Source organism: Lutra lutra, chromosome 7, assembly GCF_902655055.1.
Source record: "Lutra lutra chromosome 7, mLutLut1.2, whole genome shotgun sequence".
In the NCBI taxonomy this organism is placed as follows: domain Eukaryota; kingdom Metazoa; phylum Chordata; class Mammalia; order Carnivora; family Mustelidae; genus Lutra; species Lutra lutra.
In genome coordinates, this window is record NC_062284.1 from 146227252 (window position 1) to 146250224 (window position 22973).

General features: G+C 57.7%; 1 protein-coding gene across 1 annotated transcript in view; it reads right to left on the reverse strand.

Moving 5' to 3' along the window:
* The window catches only part of TMEM179 (transmembrane protein 179), a 33474-nt gene extending 10938 nt beyond the window's left edge, over positions 1-22536 (reverse strand). Inside the window, exons 1-2 of the mRNA XM_047738456.1 lie at positions 22220-22536; positions 11523-11614 (exon numbers count right to left, since the gene is read on the reverse strand). The gene's annotated coding sequence lies outside the window, so the exon portion shown is untranslated. The remainder of the gene's footprint in view (positions 1-11522; positions 11615-22219) is intronic.
* Between the last annotated feature and the right edge of the window lie 437 nt (positions 22537-22973).

Below are 22973 nucleotides of genomic sequence, written 5' to 3' on the forward strand. Positions count from 1 at the left end.
GCCGAGTCTCTGTGACTTGCATCACAGCTTGTCATCACTTCAAAGCATACGCTGAAGACCACCCACAGGTCTGGGACAGCAGCCCTTTTCTCAGATAGTTCACTTGGAGTTTCTGCTACTACTGAGGACCCCAATCCAACCAAAGGAAGCCCACGTAGGCTTCAGCATCCACACCCCTCCACACATCTTGGGCAAGAGTGAGCATCCCATCCATCCGTGATCCAGGGGACTGACAAGTTAGAACATGTCTGGAGGTGTTAACTTCAGGGTTTGGTCAAAACTATAGAGACCATGTCAGTGAAGAAGGAAGTGACCAACAGGAAAACTACAGGATAAGCCAGAAAGATTATTAAATTTCTCCCATCTTAAAAGGCACAAGACCCTGGCATTTTTAAAGATGAGTTTTATTTAACCTTCATAAGTCAGGGAATTCCTTTGTTACTGAAATAACTCTGATCTATTTAAAAAAATACTAAAACTCTAAAATTCATTTTTTAAAAGTCAGCATCACATTAATGCTAATACCTCATTAGAAGAATAAGGCAAAGAAAGTAGGAAGGAATTTTTAAATACTGACATGTGGAATACAACTCCATGTAAAGGATAATCAAAAACATGAACTGGGGGCACCTGGGTGGCTCAGGGGGTTAAAGCCTCTGCCTTTGGCTCAGGTCATGGTCTCAGGGTCCTGGGATCGAGTCCCGCATTGGGCTCTCTGCTCCTCGGAGAGCCTGCTTCCTCCTCTCTCTCTCTCTCTCTCTCTCTCTCTCTGCCTCTCTGCGTACTTGTGATCTCTGTCTGTCAAATAAAAAAAAACAAAAAACAAAAACCATGAACTGATAGCATTTGTTACAAAACCGAGAACAGCTAAGCTTTATGAAACTGGTCAACAGTTTATTACACCAGCAGATAAAGGAGAAAAACCCAGTGTTTTTGTCAAGAGATACCCAAAAGGCATTTCATACAACTGAATGGCCCATGCATTTAAAAAAAAAAAATGTGTTAGACCAGAAGAAATTTATGTAGATATGATAAAATAAAAAAACACCTCAAAAAATCTGCACGTATTCAAATCAGGTAAAGAGATGAAAATTCTCAGCATTACAGCTATTACTAACAATTAGTTTGACAATTCCAACCAATGAAACAAGTCAAGAAATTGAAATATACAGTAGAATTTGCAATTTTGTACAAAGACTAGATACAGGATAAACATAAAACACTCAATGCCCTTTCTCCAGTATCTCAGGTCAGGTTCTCCGGGAAACAGACTCTGAGACTCTGAAATTTATATCCAACAACACACGTGGTGAAGCCGGACACAGAACCCGGTGCCGGGAGAAGCTCAACAGAGGCCCCAGCACCCAGCTACCAGCACAGGAATGTCTGAGAGTCACTTGGAGACGTCCCAAGTTAAGACATGGAAGCCATGCCTATTCTCCCACATTCTCCAGTCAAGGGATGTGGCCCTGGGGAGGATGAAAGACCTTGGGTGAGGCAGCCTCCTTGGGCAGAGGCAGTTTCTAGAGAGAGACGTGGCTATGGGCAGACAGCGGGCAACACTTTCAGGAGCAGGAGGAGGACGCACTTCTGTCCTGGAGGGGACAGGAGCAACGCACCACAGCATCCACTGCGGCCCCGGGAGCGGCCCAGACCTACTGCAGCAGACAGGAAGTCCCCCAGCTTGGGAACAGCTTCTCTAAAGCTCTACTCGTTGGGAAGATTTCCTCTCACCGCTCCCCTCAGGGCCAGAATCCATGGTGGGGCTCTGCTCTGTCCCACAGACCTTGCCTTTGTGGGTGTTCTCAGCCTGAGTCCCGCAGAATCCCGCTCCTGCCGCTCACCTGTGCCTGGGCCGTGACTGGGCCTGATCTAGACAGACCACTCCCCTGCTCTGGTGGACGGCAGCTGCGTGGGCAGGACCTTCTGACATCAGGGGTCCGAGGAATCCAGTTCCTGTGGGTCAGTTCTGCCGCGGTGTCAACTCATGTCCACAGGAGCTGTTGCGTATTTGGCTTCACTTCTCCTCTGTAGACGGCAGGACCTTGCTCCGGAACCTCAGTGCGGACGCTGCATGAGCCTATCGGCCTTTATCATAAAGTCCACACGGCTTCTCCCCCCACCCCCCGTAAACACCTCCAATACCACCAGCATAAGGTCCACCCGGTGTGTGTCCCAAGGGCTGTTTGTACCGCTCTTAGCGTCTCTAATGCTAAGGCCTTTTCCAGGCCTTCTCCGGCTCTGGGACCCAATCAAAGACGGCAGCCTTCCGACACTCAGCATGGGTGTCACACGGAGGCTCCGTGTGGGCTACCTGGGCTTTAGAACCCAAGAGGCCTCCAGGGCTGGACTTCCTTCGTGGTGATGGCAGGTGCAGAACGCAGCATTCTGTTCTTTCCTTCACAAAGGATGTCCCGGCTCGCTCCAGACCACCGAGCCCCTGAACAGATGCCAGTGTGGGGGCTCCTGAGCCCTGCAGAGCTCATGCACCTTAACGAGGCCCCCACATACCTGCCACTTCTTGTTCCGTCGAATCAGATTAGCATGATGTCACTGATACAGTGGGCCCGTGTGACAGCACGAAGTGTGTTCAGATGGCTCAGTCCTCTGAGCTGCATTATGACAGAGGACAAGAGAGTTAACACGGCTGTTCCTCCCGCAGGAATGCAAACCGTTTCTGGGGGGGTGGAAAGGGCATTTGCCAGACCGACAGCTGCGTGTCGTGTGCTGGAGGGACACATTACTCTGCTCGGCGAAGACAGCGGATCTAGGAAGGACGTTGCGGTTCGGACTTCTACTTGGTTGTATTTGTGGACACTCCCGGTCACCCCGTAGGACACGTCCAGGTCACAAAGGCGCCAGGCTAGTGACTCAGGTGGCGACGGTGGGGACCACCCTCTACACCCTCTAAGTCTTCAAAGTGGCTCTCGTCCCTGCCACCTCCTCCAGGACGGGAGATTGGCTTTGGTTTACTCTCTTGGCGGATGCAGAGGTCCCTTCCAGAGGCTTTGACTGGCCGTTCCCTCCACGGAAACAAGGTACAGATTCTTCCAGCCGCGTGTATATGTTTCCAACTATTTATACACTCAAGAACGCAGTAAATGACAACAGGTGACCACGGTGAGCCCGGAACTCTGTTTATTACCTGAGCGAGGAGGCCAAGATGACCCTGTGCCCCTGGGGTATTCCTTTCGACTCAAACCCTGTGCCAAACCATCCTTGAACTCAGCATTTGTGGGTATCTCCTTTCCCCCATGAAGGTGCCTGGACAAAGGACCGAGATCCTGTCAGGGAAGGGCAGGGGTCAGAGCCCAACACGCGCCTCCGTGTGGCCAGCTTTCCTCCTTCTGCTGGGCCTGCCCTTTAGCCAGTGGGTTCTGAGTCTGTAACCCGGCTCGGGTCTGGAAAAGGGACCTTTCCAACAAGGGATAGTGACATCATGTGACCTCGGGCTCATCCACTGCTCGCTTCCTTTGGTGCTCTGGGGTGTGGAGTGGCTAACCCCTGGGAACACAAGCCCATCACCTGTGTCATGCGGGGGGGTGTCCTGCAGGCCCTGCAGGCCCCCAGGGCATGCTCACTCCCCTGTCAGCAGTAGCCCGACTGCGACGTAACGTGTCGTTGGTCCCACTGCCAGCAGGGGACCCTTCCCAGAGGATGTGTTGTCTTGCAAGGCAGGGACTCCTGCATCACCTTCAAGCGAGATGTTAAGGATTGAACCAAAAAAAAAAAAAAAAAAAAAAAATATATATATATATATATATATATATATGTATGTATGTTGTGGTCCTAGCCCCTGGCACCTCCGGCTGTGGCCTCATGTGGAGACAGGGATGGTCTTCGCAGAGGTCCTGAGGGCGGGCCCTAACCAAACACACAGGCATCCTCATCCAAAGGAGGGACGGCAGGCAGACTGCATGCCCAGAGCACGTCCTGGGAAGACAGGTGGGGGTCACTGAGGCCCACCAGAACCCCAGGACCTATGAGAGTCTGCAAGTCTCCCTCGCAGACTCAGAAGGAGCCAGCGCTGCCCACACCCTGACCTCAGGCGTCCAGCCTCCGGAAGAGAGGGTGAGTGAGCGTCTGTGATTCGACCCCTCCCCAGTGCGGGGGCTTTGTTTGGGCAGCCCCAGGACACCGATCCCCAAGGGAGCACCTGCCTTAGCCCGCAGTGTGGGGTGGGGGAGAGTGGGCCACTTCCGTGGGCCCGGGGGTCACGAAGACCTGGGGGCCGTGATTTCTGAGCTGCCCCTAGGTCTGGCTCCCTGGAAAGCAGTCTGAGCCCAGCCCCCACGGGGAGGGCCCCTGGGAGGGTCATTGCAACCACAGTTGGGACAGGAAAATAGGAAAGCCAGATGGGGTAGAGGGTCAACGTGCAGTCCTAGGGATGGCCTCCACTGGCCCTGTGGGCCGCGGGCCTTCACAGCCACAGGCTGACCAGTCACAGAAGCAGCTGCCTTGGGACAGGGACTTGAGCTCAGCAAGGAGCCTGGGAAGAGGACAGCACTCCGTGGCTGCTGGGGGAGCAGGTACTTCCCCTCTGATGCAGAGCTGCCATGGAACCAAATGCTGGAGGGTAAACTTGCTAAGGTCAAGAGCACAGTCTCCTCCAGAGCTTGGCTGCCCTCAAAACCAAGGCCCGGGTCTGCATCCTGCTGTTTCTGTCCCGCTCAGAGGCTGCGAAGGCGGCCCTCTGCCTGTCACACCTGGCCCTCAACTGGAGGTGAGTCGTGCACTCTCTGGCAGCGCCCGCCCCCATGCCGGCATCTGAGCCCGCACTTCCACACCTTCCCTCCACCTGTCAAGCTCTCGAGATGGGCCACCAACCAGTGTGTTTCCTTCCCCTGGTGTCCCACCCCAGGCGAGGTGTCCCTGATGTGGCCAGGGCTGTCACCTCTCCACCAGCCACCAAGGTGGAGGACACGGCCAACCAGCACCCTGGTGGTCCCTCCAGAATCCTGTGTTAGCATCTGCTTCTGAGACCGCCCCCAGATCAGGTTCCTGGGAAACAGACACTGGGCTTTGAGCTCTGTGGGCAGGAGGATTTGGAAGGCGGCGGGGAGGGTCCTCTTGGGAACGATACCCATGAAGTGACCAAGAGCAGCAGCAGGACTTGGCCCAGGGACAAAGTAACCAACACCTGCCAAAGAAAGGGTGGGCTGCTGAGAGCGTGGATGGATGGAGGACAGCTGGGGGAAGGGGAGCCGTGGAGACATGGCTGGGGGAAGCGGCTGGGAGAAGGGGAGACACATGGATGAGGAAATGGACAGGTGCATCCGTCGGGGGATTTGACAAATGGACCAGAGGGTGGGTGGGTTGGTCAGTGGATGATGGATGGACGGTGGATAGATGGATGACAGGTGGACAGACGGATCAATCAATCGATCAATGATGGATAATGGGTGGGTGGATGGGTAGATGGCAGGAAGGACAAAGGATGACCAAACGTCATGAAGGGGCAGTAGCAGCGGACGCGGGATGGACGTGTGCGGAAGCATGTGGACGGATGGCTGGTGAAGAGACTGGAGGTGAAGAATGAGTAAAAGCGTGCTGTAGGCACACGTTGGTGCTGGTGGGTTCTCACAGGACGATAAGGACGCCGTTTGAGCTGATTTGGGACTTCAGCGCTGCCAGCTCAGAAACACATTATTTCTAGGCCCACCATGGATGGACCCCATAAGCGCACTGCAGCACCAGGGCGCAGACAGACCCGGACCGGCGGCCAGTGGCAGGATGAGAAGAGCAGCGCCCGCCTGCACAGTGCGGCAGCTCCGTCAGCAATCCCAGAGGGAAGGCGTCCTCGCACGGCCTCGTGCAGGACGTGGGAGGTCACTGGCGTGATACCGGGCTCCGGCTAACGGAGCTGATGCCTGCATCTCCCAGGAGCACCCCCTGCCCAGATGACTGACGGGAAGCATGTGAGCCCCACCTGGGAGCGTGGGGGCCCTCCCTCCCCCTCGACCGTGCCGGGAAGGGCACCGCCGACGTGGACCTCTGGGTCCATCCCTGTGGCTCCACGGCGGCCGTGAGGACGACACTTCACTTCTCCGAGCCTATTCCTGTTCTTGCTTCTTCAGCTGAAGGTCTTCATCTATCAACTTCCAATGTTAACAAATGACTCATGTCTGTCCGTTCACCTCCTGGGATCACTTCCATAGTCCGTTCTCTTCGACTGCAGGGGCCGCGTCCTACCAGGACAACAGACGAATGCGTTCCCTTGCTTCACACTTGACGTCAGCAGACAGACGACCCTCCAGTATTCTCTAGGAGCTGCTCATTTGCCAAGTGGAAATGCCCCCCTTTGTGTCCCATTTAAATACTTTGCCTTGAACTTGATTCTGTATGATGTAAATATTTTTACAAGGACTGCTGACGTTGTTTTGGCATTTTTTTTAAAGATTTTTATTTGTTTATTTGACAGACAGAGACAGCAAGAGAGCACAAGCAGGAGCAGTGGGAGAAGGGGGAAGCAGGCTCCCCGCCGGGCAGGGACCCCGATGCGGGGCTCGATCCCAGGACCCCGGGATCATGACCTGAGCTGAAGGCAGAGGCTTAACGCCTGAGCCACCCAGGCGCCCCTGTGTTGGCATTTTTAACAGATTTTCTTCAGTGTTCTCTGCTTTGCTGTCCTAGCGTGCATTAAGCGTACGTTTCATGAGCAACATTTTAGTTAGAACGTGTTATTTCTGTTGAGTCTGGAAGTCTACCCCCGGCACACACTACTATTCCTGGTAAAATGACACCTTACTCTTCATTTTCTACCTGTTTCCCTTTCCCCTTTTCCCCCTTATTTTAGGGAAAAGGTTTACCTTGTTCCATCCCCGGCTTACCCAGCTCTGAAACACTCACAGCCCGTCTCCAGTCGGCTCTTGGCTTCCTACTGACCCACCAAACATGGCCTGAAGCTCGAGTTTTGCCGAGAGCGTCGAGCATTAGGCAGGGTCCCAGTGTCCTTTCAACACGACATCCCGTAAGTCACTTTCTTCCGACCCTAGAACAACCCCCGGGCCCCTGCTGCCCGCCGGGGACTGCGGTAGCTGAATGTCTTCATTTCCCGCTCACACACTCATCACAGGTCGTCCGAGGAGGTCGTCTCTGAACTGAGAAGACCCTGCGGTCCTCATGGGTCACCCCCAACGCGGAGAAGGCAGGCCCCGGTCAATCTGGCCCCTGTTCCTTTTCAACAGGCTGGGCGACCCCTTGCCACCCGCCCAACCTCGGAAGCCCTCGGGGTTTTCTCCGTATCAGGAACGACCCACGGTGTGCTCTGCAGGTCAGGAGGCAAGGCCGGGGTTTGCTTGTTTAAGTGTATCCTATCGGCTCCTGGAGGGGGCTGCGTCTGCGTTCGGCCCTGGAAAGGCCCATAAAGCCTGCTGGCCCGTCACCCCCTGCCTTCCCCCTAGGGACTCCCCCTGCCGTCCTAGCACAGGGGTGCAGGGCCTGGGGGTCTGTCCTCACAGCTCGCTGTGCCCTCCCCCACGGCGCATCCCTCATCCACAAGCCCGTCTGGGGAGACATATTGGATCTGTTCTTCGTGTCCGTTTGTTTTCTTTCCAGGAAGACGTCTCCTTGTTTCTCTGAGATGCCGGGCATCTCTCTCCAGTCAGGGGGGCAGCGCCACGCCACCGGGTCCTTCCCGCAGGAACTTTGGTTCCAATAGACCTTCTCTGCTTGGAGCCTCACGCTGCTCACGGTGGGACTCCCTGGAAACCGGGGGACGCCTGGCTGTGACCCAGCCTTGCAGGGGCGCTTCCCCAGGGAGGGCACGTGCTGTATCTGTTTGCCACGACCCTTGGTGGCGACAAGGACCCCTCTTTGACCAAACCTCCGTCAGCCTCAGCCTTGGCCAGCTGAGTCCAGTGTGAGCCAAGAATCCGGCTAAGCCCGTTTCTCAAGGTCCCTCACTTCCATGGACAGTCAGGGTCTCCTCCTGCTGGTGACGCCCCTGCACGCTGGCGACAAGCGGGCACCTGTCACTGTCTGACGCCAAATCAAGCCCCCTCCCCTCTACTGCAATGGCCTTGGATAAAGTCCTCCTCGCCGTTTTTAAGAGAGTCCAGGGCAAAGTTTTCTTCTTTTACAAGGGGAGGCTAAGGCTTTGTCTAAGACTTATCTTCATCGGGTCCAGGGAGGCAGGCCAGGCCTGGCTGGCGTTCTCTGCTACAGGCTGGGCACGGGGACTCCACATGCCCCCGGAGCCTCCAGATGCCAGGACATGCCCCGTCTCTCTGAAGGAAGACCCCACCATTGGAGATGCCAGTTCAGGCAGACCGACCCGCGCCGCAGCCTGACCCAAGACGGGGGGTCCCCACCGCTGCACAGGGGAGAGCTCACTGGGCTGCGCGCACCAATTGGAGAAGTCAAGAGCACGGTGTGCCCAGGAGTGGGGGAGGCCTCCGGGGAGGTGTGGAATCCCGAGCGGGGTCAGGAGGAGGCACTGCTCGCCCGGAGAGCCAGGGGCAGGCTGGTGTGCAGAGGCTGCCCCACGTGCCCTGCACCGCGGGAACTCTGGGTCCCAAGAACCCCGCACCCCAGGGAGCGCTCTCACCCAGACCCGGGGCCAGACGACCCTGCTCACTCCCCTCTCTGTCCCCAGGGAATGGGAATGTGGAAGCATCTCCAACGGGGCCATCTGGCGGGGGTGGGGAGAAGGGGCAGGGGTGCAGGCTCACAGGCCCGGCCTTTAACGGAGCAACTTCCTTTTGAAAATGAAAAATTGTATTATTTCAGGAAACCGAGAGAAGAACCAAAAATAAAACATGATCGCGCCCCACTATTAGAAGGCCAGTCGCAAGGCATCAAATTTGTGCACAGGCAAAGAACTCGTTTCAGGGGAAAAAAGTGCAAATTGCTACTTGGCTGCATGTAAATGAACCACTAATTGCTTTTCTCAAACAATATTTATGCAAATGGCCCCACATTCTGCAGACCAGCAGATTACGCATTCACATTTACGTTTGTCATCAGCCTCCTTTTATCCAAGAGCCCCCACCACACACCCTCAGGCTTCCTGCCTCCCTGTGTCCCCGCAGGCCCCGCGCCCCGGGCAGAGAGCCCAGTGTTCCTGAGTCCGGCCTTCCGCTCCGAAGGCCCCGTTCTCAAACTCCCCCGTTCCCAAGTGCACAGTAAGGCCTCACCACCCTCCCTGCACTCAAAGTGTGCAACGTGTCCTCCATCAGCACACCCGGCAGATGGCCTGCGAACGTGGGGACGGGGCGGCGCGTCCCGATTCTTCGGACATGGAGAGACTTCCCGGGGATCAGTGAGGGAAGGGCCCACGGTGGAAGAGAATTTACAAGCAAGATGAGCGATCACAGAAAATGGAACGGACTGGTCCTCCAGCGTGTGAGAAAGACCTGCCCGGCCCTCGCCGTCCCACGGACGTCTGGGCACCAGAGAGAACGGAAGCCGCCCGGGCCTGCGTCACGGTGTGTGGCCGCCGGAATCCGCGGGGGGACAAGCAGAACCGTGTGGCAGCCCCTCCCCGGGCGGCTTGATCGGAGCCTGAGGAACGCCCAACTGCAGAACAGCAGACAAGTGAAGCAGGAAAAGAAAGAAGGGGGTCCCGGCAGGGGCTTCGCACACTCATTGCAGAGAAGAAGAGCAGCCCGGGAAGAATCGCGAATCATGAATCACGAATCACCAGGAAGGGGAAGACGAAGGCATGGGCTGGGCGCCGGGACAGGACTGCGGCCCACCCTGTGCCCCCGTCCGCAGCGACCCGGCCTCGGAGCAGGACCCAGCACGCGGGGCTTCAAGGCTCCTGCAAGGGCTCCCGGGTCTGTGAAAGGCGACGCTTCCGGAGAAGGGAGGAGCCGGAAGGACACCGGGTGTGCCTCCGGGGACCGGGCGGCAGAGGCAGGACGGAGCAGAGAGGGAAGCTTCGGGTCCTGTCAGAACACGAGGAACCCCAGGTTTGGAGGAGCAGCTCCTCCCACTCCCGCCGCCCGAGCAAAGATCCACTGAAGAAACCGGACTGGGTCGCGGCAATGGGAGAGGCGCCGCCGAACCCCGGGTCCCGCCAGGCCCCCCAGAGCCACGGAAGGAACAGGAGGAAATGACGCCTCTTCTAAGTCAGCACAAAGCCCAGACCGTGAAAACCAGCACACGGACAACAAGCCCCTTCCTCGGTGACAGCAACAACGAGGCACGAAGACCTTGAGCTCCTGCCCCAAACCCGGCTCCATGCCTTCCCTGAGGCGGCCAAGAAGGAGCAGACGTCAAGGTTGAAGGAGGACGCCTGGGGGACGCCGTCACTGAGCTTCCGACTCGTCAGGTCATGACCTCCGGGTCATGCGGTCGAGCCCTGGGGCAAGCTCCGCGCTTAGCAGCCAGTCCCAGAGCCCCTCTCTCCGCCGCCCCTCCTCCCACTCTCCCGCACTCTCTCTCTCTCTATATATAAAAACAACTGAATAATGGCCTTAACGCAAAGTAGGAAAGCACCCAAGAGCGTGAAAATGAGACAATGATGGAAGCGAACAGAGCCAGAGAGACAGAGGTGGAGAGCCCAGGAGGAAGGCGCCCAGCGGCACCCCGGGCGAGGGAGAGCAGACGCACAGCCGGACGCCGGCCGACACGTAACCCAGAAAGGAGAGACGCCAGCCCACGCCTGGAACGCCCATCCCCGTGGACCTCTGGGGCAGTTGCCCTGAGATGATCCAGCCTGAGACACCCCACAAGGACTCTCCTGGGTCTCCAAGATGAAGCACACCACCAGGTCCCACGAGGAAAGGAACGAGCTGGTGACTTCTTGAAAATAACCACAGAGTGAAGCGGCCGTGTGGCCCCACCCCGAGGTGTCGGGTCCGAGTCCGCACGGAGCACGTGTGCGTCTGCGGAGAACACGTCCGTGTCTCCAGCCCCATGGCTTTCGGAGCAGCCGTGCCTGCTGCCCGCGTTAGGGCGCCTGAGAGCAGACAAGCCTTGGAGTCCAAGACGGCGAAGCGCCCAGGACCGGGGACCCCAGCCCGGTCTCCCTTCGCCACACTCGGATGCCAGAGCCCTTGCCTCACATCCGGAAGGGCCGGCAGCCAGAACCCTCTGTCCTCCCAGAGAGACCGTGGTTGCTCTAGAAGGACCTCCCCTGGCCGGGTGGAGCGGGGGCGGGGCAGCAGCTCCTGTAGGAGCCCGGGGCCCTCCAGCAACACAAAACCCCCATTTCACAGGAATTTTGCCCCACGTTGCTTGCGTGGACACGGGCCGTAGGGACCGACACAGAACCAACACAGAGGCCTTCAGTGACGAAATCACGGGCGGGGCCTCCTCTAACCCGGACACCTCATGCTTGTTTTCGGGATGAAGGAGTTCAGTGGGGCAGGAAAGCAGCAGTGTCCAACCACCGCGTCCTCCAAGCGCCCGGGCCACAGCCAACAGCTCCAAACATACAGGAACTCGGGAAACTTTGCGCCGTGAGCTCTTCCTGAGGAATGTACCAGAAGACTAACTTCATCCATCTGGAAAGGGGACAGGGAGGGAAAGACTTGAGCAAAACAGTGAATGTGGGGAGGAGGACGGACACTAACCTACTCACATTCGGGGGAGACGCGTCGGAAACAGAGAAGAGGGAAAGGCAGTTGGCAGAAGCTGGTTTCCACTGAAAACCGGCAAACCAACGCTGAAATGTTAAATAAGAAAACGGGGGGAAAACGGAAATAGGAGCATTTAAAAAGTGTAAGAACAGAGGGAATCATAAGACTAAAAATACAAATCTTTTAAGAAAAACAGCAAAAATAAAAGAACAAAGAACAAACCAGGAAAGTATCACAGCGCATGTAATTGTAAAGTATCGCACCGAACACGTACGTCACGTCAGTAAGTGACCATGGGCTTGACTCACGGTAAAAGGGAACGATTTCCGCTTGGCTCACAAGCAGCGCCCCGCCACACGCTGTGAGCAGGAGAGACACACAAAATAAAGCGAGTCAAAAAGCTACCGCCGGTGGCACTGATTGTCTTAAAGACACATTAGACATAGAGAAGGCTCCAGAAGCAGAGTAGAATTGAAGACAAAAAACACTAAATATGACAAAGAAGGACTTTTAACACAAAAAGACACAATTCCCAACAAAAGTAAAAAGTTGTACAACAACTAACACAGCAACCACGTTTGTGAGACGAAAGCTCGGAACTCGCGAGGGGCCATGGGAGCTGAGCTCCCGGACGGCGCCCCAGAGCGGGACAGACCAGGTGAGTGGGGAGGAAGGTGTCGGCGCAGGAGATGGAGTCGGACCACAGGAGGCTTATCGGGGGACACCTGTGCAGGATAAAGGTGGGGACACGGGATCGGTCAGGAAGAGCCTCAGACTGGGAGACACACGTCAGACACAGTCTCGGCCTGGCGGACGCTCGCAGCCTGCGCAGCAGGAGTCCCACGTGGGGCAAACCTGGCCAGGTGCCGCCACCTCCCCCCAACCCTGCCAGCCCCGGCGCTGCCGTCGGCAGGGAGGCCCAGGAGCGAGGCGGCCTTGGTGCAAACGTGCAGCGGGCCCCGGGGGTGCTGGAGCCGGGGGACACCAGCCACCTGCTGTCCTCACAGCTGGCTTCCAGGTTCTTCCTGGAGGGGAGACTCGAGGGACGCGTGAGGGCAGAGAAGAGCTGCGCACACAGCGGTGCGGGGCGGCTGACGTTTGCACGCACACAGCGGTGCGGGGCGGCTGACGTTTGCACGCACACAGCGGTGCGGGGCGGCTGACGTTTGCACGCACACAGCGGTGCGGGGCGGCTGACGTTTGCACGCACACAGCGGTGCGGGGCGGCTGACGTTTGCACGCACACAGCGGTGCGGGGCGGCTGACGTTTGCACGCACACAGCGGTGCGGGGCGGCTGACGTTTGCACGCACACAGCGGTGCGGGGCGGCTGACGTTTGCACGCACACAGCGGTGCGGGGCGGCTGACGTTTGCACGCACACAGCGGTGCGGGGCGGCTGACGTTTGCACACACACAGCCTGGAGGACTCCAGACGCGCCGCTCACGGGCGTTCCCGGAAACAGATCCCGTACGCCGTCACTAAAACCGGTAAGCTCAGGAAGTGGAAACACCGCAACCGGCAGTCTCGATCGCCGTACAGTAAAACGAGACATTCCTGACAAAACGAAAAATTCTGGAAAACATTTTTAATCTGTAAAAAATTCTTGGGTGAAAGTGAAAATGCGCCCTGAAATTACTTTTTAAAAGGTTGGTGACGGTGGAGATACATAATATTGGCTCCATGGGATACACTTACAGCAGTGATCAAAGGAAAATTCAAAACGTGAACGCTTCCGTCAATTAACATGAAAGAGTGAGAGAAGCAATAAAATTCCCAGCTCATGCAGCTAGAAATCGAACCGTGGGATAAACTGAAAGAAAGCTCAAGGAATGAAATAATAAAGATAAAAGTAGAAATTAATGAGGTAGAGGAACAGAAAAACGCTCAACCTAATTAATAAATCAAAAGCCTAATTTTTTTAATTAACTAAATGGGCAGACTGGTAAGTGGCCCAATCGTGAAACATAGAAAGCTCAGATGCATGAAATAAGACATAACACGAGAAAACAACCATTGGAGAAGAGGAAAGCTTAAAGTCGTGGGGTTAGTTTGCAGACATCTCAGCAAATAAATCTGAAAACACTGGTGTTACGGGTTACATGGTCTGTCCCCTGTCCAAAAACAGATATGTTGAGGTCCTAACCTCCAGTGCCTTCAAACGTGACCTTCTCTGGAGATGGGGCTGTCCGTCCAAGTGCTCACGCGGAGGTCCCGTCGCCTCACTTTAATTCCTTGGCAAGAGTGAGCCCTGATATGCCTGGTGTTTGGGGAAGAAGAGGGGCATTTGAGGCCCGCGCACAGAGGGAAGATGCCGGGGGAAGAGCGGTGGAGATGGGAGTGACGTCGTGCAAGCCAAGAAGGAGCAAAGGTGGCCAGAACTCTGGCAGCTAGGAAGAGGCAGGGAAGGGTTCCCTGGGGGTTTTGGGTTTCAGAGGGACCGCGGTCCCGCTGACATCTTGTTCCCACTCCCCGCCTCCAGAATGGGAGATAATTTCCATTGTTCTAAGTCCCTCTGCTTTGTAGCACTTTGTTATGAAAATCCCGGGAAGCCAGTGCATGTGATAAAAGGAATAAATTCCTAAAGAAATACCTATTACTAAAATTGACCCAACTAGAGATAAAAACGATAAACAGAATAATTTCCTAAGAAGGAATCGAGGACAGCGTCTGAAGAAAAGGCCCGGGCCCAGATGATTTCACAGGAAAGTGCTACCGAATTTTCAAAGATCAGAGTGCCAGTATCTCACAAACGGATCGAGATCGCGACAAAGAAGGAAAACCTGCAAATGTAACACTGGAACCACAATCTTGTGTGGGATAAAACACAGAAACTACAGTGCAGTCTCGCTTATAAACATTAAGGCAGAAGCACGACGGAAAGCATCGTGGAAGGACACGCACTACCGCACAAAGAGAACAAGGCGCCACGGCCGAGAGGGCTCGCCCCGGGAACACGAAGCTGGTTCGGTGTTGACACACAGGGACGGCACAGTATGCGTGTCTGCACACACGTAGCCAAGGCTCCACGCGCAGGCTCTGTACTCAGACCTTGTCCTAAAGCCTACGTCCCACCAAGTGCGGACACGGTGAGGAATTTCCTCCGAGATTAGGAACAAGGGAGGCATGTCCAGCATCTTGGCGGATTCGGTACCGACGGATTAGCCAACACACGTAGACAACTAAGCGGCGGAAGAACTTCGGGTCGTTCCTGGTTGGGGGACATTAGGAGCAGGACGGCTGTGAGCGCTCACTGGCAGGTTTCGACACGAACTCAAGTTCTCACGTCTCTGACGTAAAAGCCGAAGAGTGCAATTGTTGGGCCAGACTAAGGGCACTCTTCATTTCTAAAGAAACAGCCAAAAAATTGATAAACGGGGCTTCATCAAAATGGAAGCCTTCTTCTCTGCAAAAGACCTTGTTAAGAGGCTGATAGGACAAGTCCGAGGAGGAAAGTCCTGGCCACCACATATCTGACTGAAGGCTGGTGTCTAGAATCTGTGAGAGAATGATTGAGACTACACGAAGATAATAGAAATGGTCCACGAGAAAATGCGCAAGAGGCCCTCACTGAGAAAGATAGCCTGACGGTAACCCATCACGAGAAGATGTTCGGTACAACCTGTGCCTCGGAAAATGCAAGTCCAAACCACAAGGAGTGGCCACCGCGCCCCCGTCAAAATCCGAGAACAAATGCTGACAGCGGCGGGCCGCGGAGAACCCGACCCTCCCACGGGCGTCTGGCGGGGATGGAGAGCATGGGGCCGCTCCGGAAGACCATGAGGCAATGGGGCAGCCACGTGGGAAAGACGATGAGATCCCTACCTCACAGCACACACACGACCGAGGTCCCGACGGCCCGGGACACAGAGGTCATCCCGGACCGGAGCCAGAAGCAGATGGGGAATCCTCGTAACGCTGCTGCGGGGGAGCGTTCCTCACAGGACTCAAAACCCAGATGCAGTAAGTGACGGATGAATTCTACAGGGAAACACCCCGAAGCCAAGATGCCTGACAAAGTGGTGAAACACGTGCACATCTGCCAGCCGTGTCACAGACGAGGTCAGTACTCTAACCTACCAACACCTCTTGAACGTTGGGGGGGAGAACGAGAACCCGCTGGAGAAATGGACAGAAGATGCAATCAGGCAAGCCCCAAAAAAGGAAGTGAAGATGGTCCCGACGGGCAACCCCACACCGGACTCAAGTGACAGAACTGGGACCCGCATCACCAGAGAGTGCAGGCGAAAGCAGCCTCGAGGTCCGCGGATTCAAACAGGAAGGACCTCCGGACACGGGCTCCCACGTGGCGGGCACGGGAGGACGCGCTGCTCCGTGACTTCAGCCTGTCACGAAGGGACAAGGACTGTGTAAGACTCACACGAGGGCCTGGGGGAGTCATATCCACAGGCACAGAGAGTAGACGGGAGCGCCGGGGAGGGGGCCGAGCTTCCGCTCGGGGAAGGGGAGAAGGTTCTGGAGACCGACAGTGGCGGCGGCTGCAGGACGGTGGGAATGCGCTTCACGCTCCTGAGCTCTGCTCTTGGAAGCGGCTAAAATCGTCAAGTCTGTGTTACGAGGACTTTAGCACAGTAAAAACAAGAACACAAGACACCGTTTCACAGGTGAAATCAGAAAGGCCTGACCACGTGCTGCGCGTGTGGCTGGGGGACACAAGGCCGGTCCCCTGGAGGGGACCCCAGCAGCATCTCACAGAACAGAACTACGCACTTGCCTCCGCACCGAGCCCCACCCCAGGGCTCCAGCCCCCAACACACAGGCACACAGCGACTCGGTGCGGTGGCGTTGGTGGCCGCTGGGTACCACGGGCCACCCCAGCTGGCCACGGGAGAGCGCTGGATAAAGTGTGACTCACCATGGGGGTTCGGCAGCCTCCCATGAACCCGGGCTGTGGCCTGACTTCCAGGTATAAAAGCAGAGAGCAGAAGAGCGTCTGGCACGCTACCGTCTGTGCGAGGAGGAGAGAGAGACCCCACGGAGCTCCGCGGTCTGCTCCTTTGTGCAAACAGACAAGGAAGAGTAAGTCAGAGAGGCCGAGGTCGTTCCCTACAGGGCTCGGGAGGAATGGGGAGCAAAACGGGGTGGGAGGAGCGGGGAGACAGTCCTCCAGGCAAACCTTCCTGGGCATGGTTCTGACTTTGAGAATGACGTCCACAGTTCACATACTCAAACACGAATGAGTGAATTAAAAATCAACAAAAGGAACCGAGCTTCTTGGAGAAACCGCCAGGGAGGGAAAGAACGGAACAGTCCTGAAACCCAGAAGCGGCCAAAGAACAAGAGACACCCCAGCGGGCCCCCCCACCCCCCATAGCAAAGGATGGAGCTAAAATGGATAAAATGAGAACTCAGGACTTTATTCTGATGTAAATATGCGATATTTACAAAATACGAATTATGATACTGATGCAAATAATTGATGGATACACATATAAATTATTAAAATATTATTTCAAAAACCATTAAAATTAATATTTTTTAAATCAGTGCACAGATGCACCAGAAGCTGGGACACAGCTGGCAGGAAAGCCACTGAGTCGCCCAGAAGACAACCGGGAGGGAGGGAGGGTGTTTGCACCCCAAGGAGTCAGGAAGGAGAGAAGGGCAGGTCTGCGGTGCTCTGACCGGGGCTCCAATGGAGGGAGAGACTGTATCGGGGCCCCCAGGACCCCCCAGGGTCCGTGACTCACCGGGAGGCTCGCAGGGCTGGGGTCTGGTGGTGCTCACGGCCGTGATCGACCTCAGTGAGGGGACGTGGGACGTGCTCAGCCAAGCGCAAAGGGACATGGGGTCAGGTCTGAGGACACCAGACACCGGCTCCCAAGAGTCCTTCCCCCTCGAGGTCTTAGCAGCAAAGACTCCAGGAGAGGCCACACGTGGAATCCCGTCGTCTGCCGGGTCCACCCAGCGGCCGCACTGCGTGACACTCCCGCAGCATCTCCCGCGGTTCCAAGGCAGCCGTTCCCGGGCACGTGGCAACGTTTTCTCTGCTGCTCACACTTTCCCCCGTGAGGATGAACTCCTGAGAAGCAGTTTTTCATGTTGAAACTGTGGGTTTTGTGACTCTGTTGATTGCCATGCTGACTGCCGCTGGTTTGGGGCACGCAGCACGCAGGACCAGGGCTTGGCACTCGGAACGGTGCGGGGTCTCTGCAGTGGTCGGGGGCCCTCGGGGAGGCCTGGCCCCTCCTTGAGCGCCCTCATTGGCACCCGGGCCAGTAAACCGCTTCCCTGCGTTCTCCCCTCCTCTCCCGCCCTGGCTCATTTTCACACGCGACCGCTGAGCCTTTGAAATAGGACCAGCCCAGCTGGGCTTTTCTTACATTTTGCTTTTACATTTCATTCCGTGTTAATTAGTTTAAATTGAAAAAGCTGCACACGGTCAGGAGCCACGTGCTATACCACCTGCGGTAAACGCCAGTTTAACAAGCGAGGCCGGAAGGACTCGGTTCCCTAACACCCGCGCGCCGACTCCCAGGTGCGCGGAGGACCAGAAGGCGACCGGCCACGCTAAGGAACTTTTAGGAGAAAACAGAGAGGATCTGCTCAGAACACTGGTGGAGCAACAGATTTCTTACCGCACAAAATAACAAACAATAAAGGAGCACGTTGATAAGTTTGTCCCTCTTAAAAGTAAAACCTCTGAATGTGGAAAGCACGGAGGAGAGCGAGCACGGGCCTGGGGAAGATCTTGGCCGTGCACAGGGCTCATGAGTTATCAGAATCCAAAATATATAAAGAATTCCTATAAAAAGCAATTTAAAAAGAAAAAAGACGTGCGTCCCAGTTGGAAGAGCGAGCGGAGGACGCGGGGAAGGGGGTCACTGGCTATCTGTCGTCTTTTGATTCTACAGGTGACCCCGGCTGGTCACAGGAGCCCCGGCCTGAGCCGTCACCCGCCAGAGGCAGCTGTGCACCTGCTGTCACTCACTAGGCGCTTAAATCCTCCACCTGGTTCTCCACAAAGTCAGGCCAATCCATCTTCCTCCGCGCGGCCAGGCTAGGGCGCCCGGGATGCCTGTGCTGATGGAGGGTCTGTAAGAGCAAACATCCATCTTGCCCTCCCGCCGGGCTCAGCCGGCACAGAGAGACCGAGGACCGACTGTCCACCAGCCTGGACGAGACCCCAACCTGAGGTCTCCACGGCAGGGCCGACAGATGGAGACAGATGAGCGGGGCCAGCTCTGAGACCGCACACAGAGCCACGGAGCCACGCTGAGGGGACAGGCTTGGCGGTGCAGGAGGGTGGGGCCCTCCCTTCCTCTCCTTGCCTGGGTCTGGCCCCGTGCAAGCCAGCCAACCACGGCCAGGACGGGGCATCTGGCCGGGACCCTCCTGTGAGTGGACAGAGGGCAGAGCCCTTCTGGCCTCATTTAACCTTAATTGCTTCTCTTCTCCAAAGGCAGCCGCACCGGGGCTCAGGCTTGAACAGAGGAACTTGGGGCAACACCATTCAGCCCAGAGCGCCGTGCCAGCCCCTGTCTGCCAATGCCTCCATGGGGCTCCCCACCCGGCCCTGGGGGTGGCTCAGCTGCCCAGCCCCCACCGGCAGGAAAGCAGGGGAGCACATCCTTCCTGTGAGCAGACCCACCGGGGCAGCTCGCAGCCCAGGGCCGGGGCAGGAAGGAGCTGAGACACCTGGGCTACAGCACCCTGGGATTCGCACAGGATCACACGGAGGGGGCCACACAGGCAGCAAGGTGGGCAGCCAGATGCCTTCAGGTGGGGTTTCTCCCCCTGCGACCCTGGGGAGGAGGCAGGAGGGCCCAGGCACCCTGCCAGCGTTGGGGAGGCCCTCTCCCCTTGAGCCCCCCCCCCGACAGGGCCCCTGCCCACCCAGTTCTGGCTGCTGCCTTCTGGGGTGCCCTGGGCTCCCCGGCCAGCTCCCAGGCAGCTCCCCAGGACAGGGACCTGTGGTCCTAGTGCACCGGGGATGGGAGAACTGAGGCCACTGGGGATGCTGACCCCCCCCCACCTCTGTGCCTCTTTCCCCCGCCTCCACGGACAAGCAGAGGCAACACTTCCCACGGCTGCTGACCTCCTGCCTCTTATTGATGGTACCTTAACATTGTATACACTGAGCACAGTCCCGCCGTGGGAGCAGGAGTGATGGCCAGGTGGGAGTATAAATCGCCAGGCACATCTCCGGGCCATTGCCGCGTGTCCCCACTCCCGCTGACCTCTATTCCCTGGTGCACAGAGCTCCGGACACGGAGATGCCCGCCTTCAGGACAGATCGGAAATCATGGCTTTTCTATGCAAATCCATAGAAAGCCTTTGCTATCTCATTTAAATCACTGAATAATTAATGAGGCTGGGCCCCACCCCCATTCTCTGCACAGCCTGAGGAGCTGGGGCAGGGGGGTGGGGAGGGGTGCTGGGCGCTGGCGGTCAGCAGCGGTCAGGCCAGCGGCCCCAAGTCCACAGAGCCGGCAACCCCACCGATGGCTGGGGCCGCGCGGGGATGGGTCGCGGTTCTGCCAGGCCAGGGGCTGGGTCCAGGGAGCTCCGCCTCCCCCCAGCACCAGGCCGAGTGGGACACCCTCCCCCGAAGGGGGGCCCAGCATGGACTGAGCCAGCCTCACCACCACGCCTGACCTTGCCCCAGAATGACGCTCCCTTGGGGCTCAGAGAGAACAGACAGAAAGGAGGGGTGCGGCAGAGGGCCTGTACGTGAGCAAAGACCCCCACAAGGCCCACTGGAGTGCTACCCCTCCACCCTCCACCCCTCCTTCCCACAACCCACACCTTCTGCCCCTACCTCTTATCTCCACCCACCCCCGTATCCCTCACCTGACACGCAACACCTCTCCACCCTCCTCCCTTCACCCCTCCATCCTCTACCTCTCTACCCGCCACCTCCACCCCTCCAACCTCTGTTCCCCCTTTCCTCCCTCTCTCTAGCTCTCTCTCCTCCATGGCCCTCACCCATCCCTGCACCCCACCGCTCCTTCCCTGCACTGCTTTCTCCCTCCACCCTCGCATCCCCCACCCCTGCACCCCGCCTTCCATCCATCCCCCACCAGCTGCCCTTGATGCCCACCGTGTGCTGGGCCCTTTGCAGAGCAGGGGGTGGGGTACGCAGGCAGCCCCAGCTGAGGGAGGCCAACCTGCTCCACAGGCACTTCCTTCCACCGTGAACTTGCTGCTGTGGCCCTCAGGATGGGGCCAGGACTCCACGCCAGAGGCCTGGATGCAGCCCAACGTCATCCTTACCCCCGCCACAGCCTGGGCCTTCAGGAGGAGCTGCAGAGCCTCCCGGCGCTCCGCTGAGCCCTTCCAGGACATCGCATGTCCCCTCCCCGCCCTCCTCCAGGCTCAGGTTCAAGTCTTTCCGGCTCTGCAGGGGAGACTCCGGGGAGACGACCGCTGAGCCTGCAGGCCTCAGCTCAGAGCCTGCCCTGCCCAGCTCCTGCTGCGGAGGGAGGCGGGGGCTGCGGGCTGTGGCCAGCGGGTGACCAGGACCCCAGGCAGGACAGCAGAGACCTGTCCCATGGTGACAGTGCCCAGCCCAGGGGCATCCTGGGGACAGGAGGGTGGAGACTGTGCCAAGGACCAGAAGAAGGGCCTTGCCTCAGTCCACTCCAGCGGCCCCAACACCACAGGCTAAATGCCTAAACCCGGACACGCCTTCCTCACAGTCCCGGAGGTCGCAAGTCTGAGGTCAAGCCCCTGCAGATCCCCGGCTCCCTCTCAGGAGGGCAGGGATCCCACGCAGGGGCCCCATCCTCCAGACCCACCTAACCCTGACCATCCCCACGGGCCCACCCGCAAATGTCATCCCATGGTGGGCGCAGGGCCCCCTCTTGTGACTCTGGGGAACAACACCTCAGGCCATGACTGGCCTCAAACAGCTTCCCGCAGACCCATGAGAGCTCACTCCTGACTCACGCCTGCCCTGACGCACCACGCAGCGACCCACGGAGGGACCCACACAGCGACCTCCTCACAACCCCGACTCCGGCCGAGAAGGAGCGCAAGCCTCGCTTACGGGACGGGCCCTGCGTGTCTAAGGTGTTTCCCTAAGGGGCATGCACACCTTTCCGCCCGCCTCCGCCTGTGATGACAAGGCCCCCCTTTCTTTTTTTTTTTTTTAAGATTTTATTTATTTATTTGACAGAGAAAGATCACAAGCAGGCAGAGAGGCAGGCAGAGAGAGAGGAGGAAGCAGGCTCCCTGCTGAGCAGAGAGCCCGATGTGGGGCTCGATCCCAGGACTCTGAGATCACGACCTGAGCCGAAGGCAGCGGCTTAACCCACTGAGCCACCCAGGCGCCCAAGGCCCCCCTTTCTGAGTCCTCATCCTAACCCTAAATAAAAGGAACCCACCCAGCCCTGCTCGGAGTCAGTCCGTGATCTGACACCTGCGGCCAATCAAGTTTCCTTCGAGAGACGACTCGCCGGGTGGCGTCTCTGTCCAGGACTCACCAAGAAGCGAACTCACGTAGGTCCCCTCACACGTGCACTGCCCACTCTGCTTCTGCTGGGGGCATAGCGCCTGGGAGCTCGCTGGACCCCCGGGAGCCCCCAGGCCTGTGAGGTGACCTGCCTCAGGACAGTGCACACAGAGCCCGGGTTCCCCCTTTCCCCGGGTGATCCTGGGGTGCACCCCACACAGCATCCCACATGGCTGTCCGCCCCATCCCCTGGGGTCGCTCCCCGCTGCACACACCTCATCCCACGGCACCGCAGTCCTCACTGCTGCTCCAGTCCAGCCCCCAGGGCCCAGCCCTCCTTGTCAGCTTGTCCAGAACCAAACAGGGAGAGCTGATCCTCCCACCCGGCTTTGAACGGCACTGGTGCCCTGAATAAAGGGGGGTCCTGGAACCCCACAGCACGCCTCCACCTCCCTCCATGTCCCAGCTGCACGCGGGGCCCAGGTCTGACAGCACTGAAGCAGGCTGCATGGAATCAGAGTCTGTCTGCTGGTGGCCAAGCTCCCGGCAGAGCTTCTAAACCCCTGGGCTCCCAGTGGGCAGGGCTGTCTTTGCTATCCAGGAAGCCACCGACCTCCCCTGAGCTCCCAGGAGGGGCTGGTCACCAGAGAGACCACGCAGGGCAGGGGGTGGCCCACTGAGGGGAAGGCTGGGGACAGTGATCCAATCCATCACGCCCATGTAATATGACCCCGGAACAAGTTGGACACCAGGGCTTGGGCTTGCTGCCCAAGGGGAATACGGGAATGTTCTAGACAACCGACTCCTAGAGTCCACAGGGCAGGCCAGGATGCTCAGGCCTCGTACACGTCTCTCCTCCCTGGCCCGCTCCTGATCTCTGTCCTTTCTGTGAGCACTTCCGTCCTGAGTGCCCGGCCTTCTGGGCTCTGTGAGTCTGTCTACTGAGTTATGGAACCCGGGGGGGGTGGGGGGGCCACGGGAACCCTGAGTTTGCAGCCAGTCAGAAGTGCGATGAGTCAGTGTCCCTAA